This window comes from Gopherus evgoodei, chromosome 1, assembly GCF_007399415.2.
Source record: "Gopherus evgoodei ecotype Sinaloan lineage chromosome 1, rGopEvg1_v1.p, whole genome shotgun sequence".
Classification (NCBI taxonomy): Eukaryota; Metazoa; Chordata; order Testudines; family Testudinidae; genus Gopherus; species Gopherus evgoodei.
In genome coordinates, this window is record NC_044322.1 from 43,352,553 (window position 1) to 43,364,902 (window position 12,350).

The following is a 12,350-nucleotide window of genomic DNA, read 5'->3' on the forward strand; positions in this document are numbered from 1 at the left end:
CTACTTACAGGCTGTACATAGAACTGAAGCATATTTTGTAAGCCAGGTTTAATTTTCTTGCTGAGAGTGAATAAATAAAAAGCAAAATGAAAATGCAATAGAGGGCAATTTCCTTCAGTGTATTAACTCAGGAAGCCTGATTCTGGCCAAGACATTCTAACACAGGTGTCTGTCTGTCCTATGCAAGCACTAACTGGAACTAAAGGCAAATGCGGCTAGTGAAGCTGGAGATTTCATGAACATCTGGTATTATTTTGTGGGTTTGAAGTGCTGCAAAAATAGGAGCTGTTCCTGCCTCCTATAGGTACCGCTGTGCCTCAAATGGGAAAGGCACTATGCGCATTCAAACTGTAGTCTAGAAATAAGGGTATGTTTTGCAAAATGTATATTCCAGACTCCTGGCGTTCTCTAGTATTTGAGACCAATTATCATAAGAACGCTAAGAGAGTTCAAGACAATATTTCAGTGGCAATAACCAAACAACCCTGTCTCTAAAAACAGCACAGAAGCCTGGATAAAGCAATGCACTTCAGCCAATGTCTTCAACGAGCATATTCATATGCTTAAAGTTAAGCATGTGCTTAAGTGCAATCCTGAGTCCCTCTCCCCACTGCAGAGAACACTGGCTGTTCATTTGTTGGCCAGGAATCACTTGCTGAAAGAGTTCTGTTAGGGTCCAAGCTTAGGAGGGACTGCTGGAGACCTTCCACTGCCGGCTGAATTCCCTGGGAACAAGGGGCTCTCCTGGCTCGCCATCTCATTGATGGAGCCATTAGCTCTGCTGGAGGTAAAGTATCCTGGATGTGTGGGCAAAATTATATTCAACAAACACTACCCAAGGTAGAAAAAAGTAAGTGTCTGAGCACTTGATGTTGGTGTGTGCTTTTCCCCACTTCAGTACTCATGGCCTTTGACTTCAATGGGAGTTAAGGATGCTCAACGCTTTACAGGACATGCTCAGCCACTCATAGCATTGGGTCTGTAAGGATTTAGATAATTATGGAGGTACTGGTCATAGCTCCATGGTTAAGGTATGGACAGTATTTGCTCATATTTTGCAGAACATGCTTTGTCCAATGAGTTTCACTCATGGTATTTTCCACTGCTTATTGACTTCTTGATTAATCCTTTTAGATTTCTACCTTGCAACTCCACCATTTTAGGGGCATCCGAGGTTTGCTAGGAGAAAAGTCAAATATTTCAAGCAGTCAGGATATTATTTTCCCCCTCTTATGGTTGCTTAGAACCTCTGTTATTAGTCACACAACAGTGTTTTAAAAGAAAAGTCAAATAAAGAGTAAGCATGATGGTTCTGAAATAATTCTGATGGCAGTTTTAAAAAGAGAGTAGCAGTTCTGAGAGCACTGCTGAAATGAGTCACAGCTGGCCAAATGCTGTAGTCCACTGGGAGTTTTGCTTGGGAATGATACAAAAAAGAGCTGCAAAATTTGTCTGAATACTGTCTATCGTACACACAACCCTTGTTTTTCCCTTTATGAATTTTTGAGCTTCACTCCCTATAACTGAAATTAATGTTTCTAGTTTAATTCTTGTCCTACATGACATCTCCAGTATTAGTGTACAAGAGATGAAAGGCATGTTTAATTGATTTAGGATGATAATTCCTGTTTCATTATGACAGGAAGGCCATTTTATTGTTATTGCCATAGGATTTGAAATAACTGCTTTGGCTTTACTTTCAAGCTCTAACTTTTGACATCCCCCTGCCACCCATCCACACACACACACAATTTTTTCCCCATGCTACTTTTGCAATCCAGGCTAAGGCACTTTCACAAAAAACTGTTATTTTCTTAATGCCTATTTTGAAACCTTACCCATTGCCAGTAGTCACATATAGTCGCACACTTGTTTCCATGCCAGTGAAACATTTTAAAGAATGTGTTCCATCTTGCAAAGCAATGGGGAATAGCGAGTGTGATAGAACAATACACAACCATCATGATATAACAACTAGGGTGATTCACGCTCAACTACGTCCCTTTCTCTGTTTTCAGAGCTTTTTTAAAGGTAAGACTCTCTGGCTCTGTTAATACCTATCTTGATCATTCTCCCTTTAGGAATCAATTTGCACTACAGGCTCAGTAATTCTCACCAAAAAGAGGCAGGTCTCTGACAGGAAATACATCACTACACAGTGGTATGCTATAGTGAGGTCTCATGTTAGTAAGACTGCATGACTCTTGCAATGTATAATACTATACATTGCCAACTGCAATGGAGTAACCTTATTCTACAAATAGTCCCAATGAAGGCAACTCATGATTTAAAGCAGTGCTCTGTGCGAGGAAAGGAGAGTGGGTGTGGACTCCGGCCCTAAAGGAATAAAATCCTTGTTGTGTGAAAGCATTTCTAATTTTTGTGCTTGTTCACTTATTCTAACTCAAGTATCTAACTGTTTTACCTGAACTGAGGATTTTCATTTGTATTCACTATAACAATTATCGTCACATATTCTGCTGACTCTTGAACCACTGATCTCACTTGTGTGGGTTATCTTAAACCAAAGACCTTGTTACACCTGACATAATAGGCTTCCTGAATCTTGAGCAATAACAAAGTCAACAGGAAGACTGGAAGTTTATTAAGAATAATGACACCTGAGAGTCCACAGGATGTGAAACAGCTGGTCCAAAGACAAGGGTGTTAACTTGGTCAGGAAGTTGACTACCTTGTTGTTGAACAAACCAATATACTAGCTCAGGATGTAGAAGGTGGATAACCTAGAATTGAAACAATGAATCTTCCACAGATATTTTGAAACTAATCTTCTAGGAATTGAATATTTGCAATATAGGCAAAGGTTCATTCTCTAGGGAGTGATCTTCAAGGAGGATAAGTGGTTGAAAACAAAGGAAGAGAACCATCATTTTGACAAGACAGAGACTAGCTGTGTTTACGATGCATAACTACCCAGTCCTGATGGTGGCTACAGCCTCTCAGTGCTATTGTAATTCAAATAAAACATGAACAACTAGAAGCTTGTTTGGACTGGTCAGACTATGAATTCTAAGGGGTAATTTCTAGATATAGGCTAACATTTTCAAAAGAGCCTAAGTCCCACTGACATTTCCAGATACATACTCATGACTCCCTACTCTAGTACTCTCATGGGCTGGCCATAAAAATGCCCCCTCCCACTCCTGTTCACAAAGTGGTCAGATAATAGGCGATGATAGACTTTAAGAAAGGGAACCTACAGAACACTGCAATTGCCAAGAGAAAGACCTCCGTGGTGTCACCCGTGGACACTCGTGAGCTCCTTAAAAAGAATATCCCAAAAATGGAGGAAAGGAAACCACAGATACGGCTGGTTGCCAGAAAAACACATGCCTGGAAAAACAAGTAAGACAACTTAGATTGCTGAAATATTTATAACAGGAAGGTGCTGCTCGGAGGCTTTCTATGCTTAGGTAGGGCCGTGCCATTCAACAGCATGAGGGCACAGAATGAATCACAGCATAACCTGGCAGGCTTTAAAATAAAGTGCCCAATTCCCATTTACATCCAATTGTCACCGCTCAGCCAGTGGGTGTAAGTTGTATTAGAAGTAGAGCTGGTCAACAATTCTTAAACAAAAAACTCATCAAAAGAAGGCTTTTTTCAAAAATGAAAAATATTGCAAAAGGCTGTTGCCGTTTAAAAATTATGTGACATCTTTCACAATTCTCAGTAGAAATGTAATCAAAACTTGACTCAAATTGGGGGAAAAAGAAACAAGGTGTGTTCTCGCTGCCTGGATTAAACACAGCAGTTCCCTCGGTACAGCTGAATTGATGCTGATTGTAAATGCCAGGGGGCATTTAGAATCCTGTCTTTTATGCTTCCCAGCCTCTCTAAATCCAAGGAAATGTTGGTGAATTATTTCCCCCATCACCGCCACCTAAAAAAAATTTTCTTCTCTTACACTGAAAGGACGGCTCTCTCTCCACAGACTGTCTCTCCTAGTGAAGATGAAGCAGAGCAGGTGAATAAAATAGCTGCAGTGCTATTGTAAAAAGTGTCATGGGCCGCATTCTCAGCTGGGGTAAACTGATATTACTACACTGACTTCCCACTCAGCTCAGAAAAATAGCCTCTCAGATACCAACTTCAATGAAGCTGCTTAATTTGCACCAGCTGAGGAATTTGGCCTATTATCTTTAAAAATGTTGTTCCCCAAGAGGTTTATTTTTTTCTGAATTGAGCAGGAAGATGAGGATCTTCCCAGGAATATGGGGAGAAATGAAGTTTTGGGGGAAACTGCTGGTGGAGTTTTAAGGAGGTTCTTCTCCAGCCTTTGGTGTTCTTCATCATTGCTCAGGGATACCCGGGCCCTTTCCAGCACTTCAAAATTTGCTAGAAGCAATAAGAGGAAAAACATCTCTGTGTAAGTCCCAGCTGCGTCTCATTACAAGGTTCAATATTTAATGCATGTAGGCCGTGTGCCGCCATCCCACAAAAACCTGTTGTGATCTCACTGTTTAATTTCCATACCTTAATGTGAAATCATGAGATTATTGAAAACTTCCTGGGTCGGATCCTCAGCTGGTCCACATCAGCATAGCTCCGCAATGGCACTGTCCCAGTGAACACTGGCTAAGGATCTGACCTATGTATTGTAAATAAAAAACCCCACGTCATGGAAGCCGTCGTGGACTGATTCTGCTCCTATGGTGGTTTCTGGGAGCGAGATTTAGGCCCACAGTAGTTTTATTGTGCATGGATCTAATTCTTTATCATTGGTTAAAAGGCTGGGGCTGCAACACAGTTTTGTGGGGTTGACAGTTCTGCCTGTTCATGCCTGGGGCCCACTCTGCTCCCTTTCAGTCACGAGCACGGTGTCAGGGGAGCAAAAACTCCTGTAACTCTCCAACGGAGGACACCCCAGCACTGGGGAGTCCCAAGCAGGTGGAGAGCTGGCAGAGCTCTCTCCCAGTGCAGGGGATGTGACAGGGCAGAGGAAGAACAGGCAGGAGGAGCAGTTGCAGGGTGAAGCCGGAAATCCCCACGTTGCCTGTGGTCACTAGGTGACCATAACCAGCCTGTCCAGTCACGGCAGGCCAGAAGTCAATAAACAGTGCAGGACTGCAGCAAAGAATCAGGAAACAAAAACTTTACAGCCCTGCTTTCTGATGTGCCCAGCCTAAGCCAGACTCAGCAAAGAGCCTGGAACCCTTTCTTTAATAATCTCTCCACAGAGGGAGGGAGGGGTAGAGGTTTTCTTAATCTTTAAAATGAGGCGGAGGGAAGCCCATGTCTGTTTCACTTTTTGTAGGGAACAGCTGCCAGAGCCCCAGGGAGCTGCCTCAGAGGAGCCATGCGTACAAGAGTGAATTGTGATTACAGGAAAATTCTCCACATTTCGAAAGAAAAAAAAAAAACAAGCCCAGTACCCCTTGTTCTTAGGGGAAGATGTGTTTAAAAAAAAAAAAAAAGACAGTCCCACTCACACTCTTTTTACTATTTTTATCTCTGTCAAATTAAGAAAAAAATAAATCCTGAACAAAAGGAACACAACCCACAGCCATCTGAAGTGATCTGCCAGGGAAAAGGAGGTGTACAGGTCTATAGACAATACAGAGTATATATATAACCCAGGGGATTTGCAATATTGAAACTGCCTCAAAAAACCGCAAGAACATTCCAGAAGCACCGGGGCGTAGGGCTGCAGAGCTGTCACTTAAGGGCAAAGGGACAGCCATGGGGAGTTTTGCTCCACAAGGGGAATGATACTAGGATGCCAGAACCCATGTAAGGGATAAGCAGCTCTTGGGCTGAACATCTCAGCTCCTTGAGGATCCTCTCACGCTAATGGGAGAATGTGCAGACACAGTGTTTCTCTCACTAAGCTGTCCTATTGGAGTTTTCTCTTGTGGATGGCTGTTGCAACACTGAAAGCAGAGGAATAGTTATATAGCTGCTTTGCTGCTGCTCCCCAGTCTGGAGGAATGTTCTTTCCCTTCAACTTCTGTGGAGTTGTCCCTGCCACACCCCTGTACCTGAATTTGGCACAGGGGACAGGATTTGCCCTTAAGAGCAGAATTTGGTTCCTAGTAGTTGAGTCCTAGTATCAACAGCCTGGGGTTTGTTCCATGATTAAATCTAGCTCTATAAGGGCCTGATCCAAAGCCTACTGAAGTCAGTGGAAAGACCTCAGTAGGCTTGGATCAGGCTGTAAGTGCATACCAAGGTCACCATGGAAGGGGCAATTTTCTTTCCTTCCACGGAGTAGGTGTTGACAGCCAAGCATTGGAGGTGTGGCCTTTCAGATCCTTATCTTCTCCTGGCAGTTTTCTGGAGAGAGTGATAGGCTCCTGGGCAAGACACCTGCACACCTGGTCATATGGCAAATGATACTAAATTACAGAGCAGAGCTGGACTGCTATCACCCCATGTGCTGGCATCTGTCCTGGGCCAGCTTGCAGCATGGTCACAGCATGAAATCTTCTTAGACATGCTCCAAGAGTGGCTTGGGAATAGAGAGAGCACAATGAAGTGGATGATGGAAAGAAAGTGTTTGCAATGAGGTCTAAGATTGTGCAGTCCAATTGTGCAGGTGTGCGGCTTCCCGGAAACTGAGCCCTGGTAGAGTAGAGTACAGAAACCTGCCTACAGAGACTACCTAACAAATGACCCTTGTACTCTGGGATGATGATGGGAGACTAATTTCCTCATTGCAACTGCGACATCAGGCGTGCCCAGTGGAGACTGGCACAGTGGGTTATCCTTGTGCAGAGCAGGTACAATGCCTACAGTGGGGTGAATGTCCCTACACACTGTTGGTACCAATTTAGTAGAAACCAAGAGTGAGATTCTGGGCTGGGACTCAATGTCTATATGTACACTCGAGCTGGAGGGGTGATTTTGAGCTGAAGGAGACACACCTGTGCTAGCTCTGACTGAGCCAGCACTCTAAAGATAAAAGTGTAAACAAACAGTAACCTGAAACACCTGACCAGAGGACCAATCAGGAAACAAGACTTTTTCAAATCTGGGTGGAGGGAAGTTTTGGGTGTGAGTTCTTTGTTCTTTTGTCTTGGGTCTGACCCTCTCGGCTCTGAGAGTGATTTTTCCATCTCCTGGCTTTCTAATCTTCTGTTTCCAAGTTGTAAGTACAAGGATAGTAAGACAATAGGTTTATATTGTTGGTTTTTTTTGTATTTACATGTGTGTAGTTGCTAGAATGTTTTAAATTGTATTCTTTTGGAATAAGGCTGTTTATTCACTTTTTTTCTTAAGCAATTGACCCTGTATATTGTCACCTTATTACAGAGACTATTTTTAATATCCTTTTTCTTTCTTTTTATATTAAGCTTTCTTTTTAAGACCTGTTGGAGTTTTTCTTTAGTGGGGACTCCAGGGAATTGAGTCTGCAGCTCACCAGGGAATTGGTGGGAGGAAGAAGTCAGGGGGAAAATCTCTTCGTGTTAGATTTACTAAGCCTGACTTTGCATACCCTCTGGGTGAGGGGGAAGAGAGATTAGATCTCTCGGTACTTGTGTTTCCAGGACTGGAAACAGGGAATGTCCTAGGGTCGTCCAGGGAGGGGAGCCTGGGAGGAAGTAACAAGGAAACAAGGGGAGGAGGTTATTTCCCTTTGTTGTAGACTCAAGGCATCTGAGTCTGGGGGTCCCCCAGGGAAGGTTTTGGGGAGACCACAGTGAGCTAGGCGCTGTATAATTCCTAGCTGGTGGCAGCAATACCAGGTCCAAGCTGGTAACTAAGCTTGGAGGTTTTCATGCTAACACCCATATTTCGGATGCTGAGGTCCAGATCTGGGAAAAAATGTTATGACAGTAGCCACCGCAGTGCAAGCGCCTGGACAGGATCGCCACCCTGTCCAATGCCCTAGCTCTGTTCTTGGGCAGCTAGACCCTCCCTCTGCTTGCACAGCCACAGCTACACTTCTGTTTTCCCCATGCTGACTCAATCAGAGCTAGCACAGGGAGGTCTCCGCAAGCTGGAAATTATAGCTCCAGTGTAGACATACTGTAAGAGTGCAGCACACAACTCATAGCCCAGAGGGAGAGATGAGTCACAGAGGCTGCAAGTCACTTTTGCACCGTCCTGAGTGTGGGCTGCTCCAGGGACCAGTGAGGTTCCCAGTGTAACTTACAGAGCTCTGGGAGCCTAATTCACAGCAGCCTAATTTGCCCTATGGGCAGAAGGGCTGCCTGGAGTCCCCCCAGTGCTGCGTGCTGTGGCTCTGCCCCCAATATGACTCTCCTACCTCCATTCTCATCCTGGGCATGCCCCCTCTGCCAAAGCTGGCAAGGGGGTCCTTGGATGTCAGCCTTATGATTGTCTTCCTTGCTGCTTTGCCAGGGAAACCTTGCCTTCAGAAAGAGTAGAGACCCTTTGCCAGTGTGAACAGGCCAGCACATTGGGGCAATCATAGGAGCACTAGAGAGTCCACAAAGTGACTAGCTTACCAACATTCTCTGGTATAGAAAAGTCCCTTCAACCATATGTTTGGTAAATACATTTTAACATTTCCTAGGCATAGTTGGTCATTAGGCAGTTTAATGAGGAGTGACACCAGGGGTTAAAGTAACTTAAAGGACTTGCCAGTCCTCCAGAGTCCTGTGGAGGGGAAGGGGCCTCAACCAGAAGAGGTGTGGCCTCTATTGGAAGAGGTGGGGCTTTTAAATCAGGATTTAAAGGGCTCAGGGATTCAGCTGAAGCTAGGGGCTGGGCCCTTTAAATCACCCCCAGAGCTACCAACTGCAAAGGAGGCTGGGAGCCCTGGGGTTTGGGCAAGGGTGAAAGTAATTTACATTTCTTACCCATATGGTCCAATCACAAGCAACCCACCTCTCCTACGTACTTCATGGATCCCTCCCGTTGCATGACATAAATAGAGAAAATAAAGCTACTATTACTACTACCAGTACTATCTGTAATAAAACTTTACTATTGGAATAAGCCTGAAAAAGTGAAAACTCATTGTCACATTTTTCTCTGTGTCTTCCCTCCTCCTCCAGCCAGGCTGCGGACACTAGGCTCCATGCTTTCTCCCTGCCTGGCACTGAGCAGCAGCTGCAGGGGCTTCCCTCTAGCTTGCAGCAGGGAACAGGGAGACTAGATGAGGGAGGGAGAAGCCTGCCTCCTGCATAAGAACAGTTTAAACTCAGCTGTTCCTTGCGCGGTTCAGTAACATTTCAAAGAGGGTCTGCAAGCAGTTTGGACATCACAACCATGATCCTCTGCTGGGGAGGGAATGGGATAGATTTTAACTTGGAAATGGTTCCTGATTTTGATTGTAATTGTATTTTTTGTGTATAGGAGATCCTCTCATCCTGGGGGCAGAAAAGAACTGCCCCTGCCATGGTCACACACACCCTCCCCCTTCCATCAACAACTGGGAGTGAAATTAACAAGGATGCCAGAAACGGTTTCTAACCCTGGGGGCTGAACTGTGCAGGGAACAGCTGAGTTTAAACTGTTCTTATGCAGGCAGCAGCAGCAGGCATCTCAGCCAGTGTCCCTACTGCAAACTAGAGCCTACAGGAGAACCCCTGCTGCAAGGGGCGTGGAGGTAGGGAGGAATGCAAAGCCTTGTCTGCAGCCTGGCTGGAGGAGGGGGAGGGAGAAGATGAGAAACCAATGTAACAGTGAGTTTTCCGCTTCCACTTGCTTTTATAAGCTCTGGATTTAAGCTGTGCAGCCAAATGCTTGTATTTGTTGTGTATATTAGCATTGGAGACAAAATCCCCTCATCCCAGATGCAGACAAGGACTGCTTCTGCCATGGTCAAACACACCCTCCCCACTCCCCCCAGCTACTGTGAGTGAAATTAACAAGGATGTCAGAAACCACTCCGAACCCCGAGGGCTGAACCACTCAGGGAACAGCTGAGTTTAAACTGTTCTTATGCAGGGGGCAGGCTTCTCCCTCCCTCAGCCAACCTCCTTTTCTTACCAGTCCTCCGTACTGGCCCGTACCAGCTTACTTTCACCTCTGAGTGAAACTATGAACATTATCTCCTGTCCCGTCTCCCTCGGCCTTTTACACAACATGCTCTTATTGTACTATGCTCAGAGATGCCAACGTATTTCCATTGTCTAGCTCAGGGGTAGGCAACCTATGGCACGAGTGCTGAAGGTGGCACGTGAGCTGATTTTCAGTGGCACTCACACTGCCCGGGTCCTGGCCACTGGTCCGGGGGGCTCTGGATTTTAATTTAATTTTAAATAAAGCTTCCTAAACATTTAAAAAACCTTATTTACTTTACATACAATAACATTTTAGTTATATATTATAGACTTACAGAAAGAGACCTTCTAAAAACATTAAAATGTATTACTGGCACGCGAAACCTTAAATCAGAGTGAATAAATGAAGACTCGGCACACCACTTCTGAACGGTTGCTGACCCCTGGTCTAGCCACATACTAGGCTAGGGCGTAGTACTGGAGTAATTACAGGTCTGTTGCAACTTATGCGCATTTAACATGCCCGATTTCAGCTTTACGGTCGCCAAAAACAAAAACAAAACAAAACAAAAAAGAGAAAAATAATAATTTTAATACTATACCTGTAGTGCAGGCAATTCTGCCCCCCATTACACTCAACATAATTTTGACTATACGCGATTTTTGCTTTATGCGCTGACTGTAGAACATAACCCCAGAGTAAGTTATGACAGACCTGTATTTCATGTAAGAGAACAGCAGGAATAACACTACCTGGCATCTCTCTGTAGCAAACAGTGCAAAGGAAGCTTGCAATCTGTTTTTATGTTCAAAGTTTCTTTAAAGCTGGGATATTAAAAGGCTTATTCAGACATTTATTTTAAAATGTAAAGAAAATGGACTAACTGGAATGATTCATCTCTCAGATCAATGGAAAATGGAAGCATTTCAGTCTGCTAGACCAGGGGTTCCCAGACTTTTTTCTCTGATACCCACCTGTGCAGCTGGAATAGGCACTATTAACATGCATCTGTCAAGGAGAGGGGCCCCATGGAGCGTATATGGGAGCAGGGCCAGTGAGAAGAAGAAGGGACCAGGCAAGTGCCACAGCCAGCCCCCTGCCGACACCCTCTACCTCAGAAGCCCGCTGAGTGCCTTAAGCAGATCACCTGGCAGTTCTGCCCCAATCACCCACCCAGCACCCTGGCATGCCTCACAGGCACTTCCTGCCTGGGAACAAGGGAAAGGTTTGGGGACTGCCAGTGCCGGGCAGAGGCAAATGCTTAGGCTAGGCCAGGGATCATGATGGTCCCGATTACCCACCACCAAGCCCCAATCCCTGGGGACCGGTACAAAGAGGTTAAGCAACTTGCCCAAGATCACACAGGAAGTCTGTGGCAGAGCAAGGAATTTAATCCAAATTTCACAGGCCCAATTTCAGAGCCTTACCTACGAGACCATGATTCCTCCACCAGCATTTCCCACAGAGATCAATGGGCAATCCACTAAATATGCTTTATTAGACCAATGCTTCTTCAAAGGGGACCTTTAATCCCAAACCTTTCATGTCATTGATACCATGCCAGCAGCTAGCAGGAACAAGAAGGCAGTTCTCTCTCTAAGGTAGTTTTTACAACACAACATTCCTCTTGGTCACAGAGCTAAGGGAAATACAAGGAACAAATGATAACATCAACTGAGATAAGAGGAAAGAGAAAAACTTTATCTGGAACAGCCTTCAAGTGAAGCATGTATATGACCTGCCAAAGTCCACATTCAAATGCCCAGAGGGCTTCGATCAAACTATATTTTGGTTTTTGGATGCAAATAAAACCTGAGTACCTTTAAATATCCTTTTGCCACCAGATGACAAGCATTCAAGAATGACCTGACTGTTTACATTTGCGTCCTTTTAATTCTACATGAGTGATTTAAATTTCCTATCTCTAGTGCAGCTACAGTGGACGGGACCCCGCTTATCACCACTTGGCTTTTATGGCATGTTTCTTCAAGGTACATTGTGGTGCTGGGTGCTGGAGCAATGTTCTAATAGCTTGGCATTCTGCAGTTGCCCATAGCAACTAAGCTGTACTGGAGAGTTGTGTTTTGTAAATATGCATGGGTCTGAAATTATTACTATTTCCGCTGAGAAGAGCACAATCTGATTTGTACAAAGCCCTGACCAGGTTCCCTGTAAACCTCCACAGCCATCTAGAGCAATAGTCATTTTATCCTCAGCCCTCCCCAAGACCAAAAGGAGTAAATATTGCTCAAAACAACTGGAGTTTAAGAGACTGAGGGCATGTCTACATGTCAGCCACTGCAGCAGCACAGTTATGGCGCTGCAGCAGTGCCCGGCATAGTGCCGTGGTGTAGACACATCTTACATTGATGGAAGGGATTTTTTCCAGCAATGTAGTTAATCTACCTCTC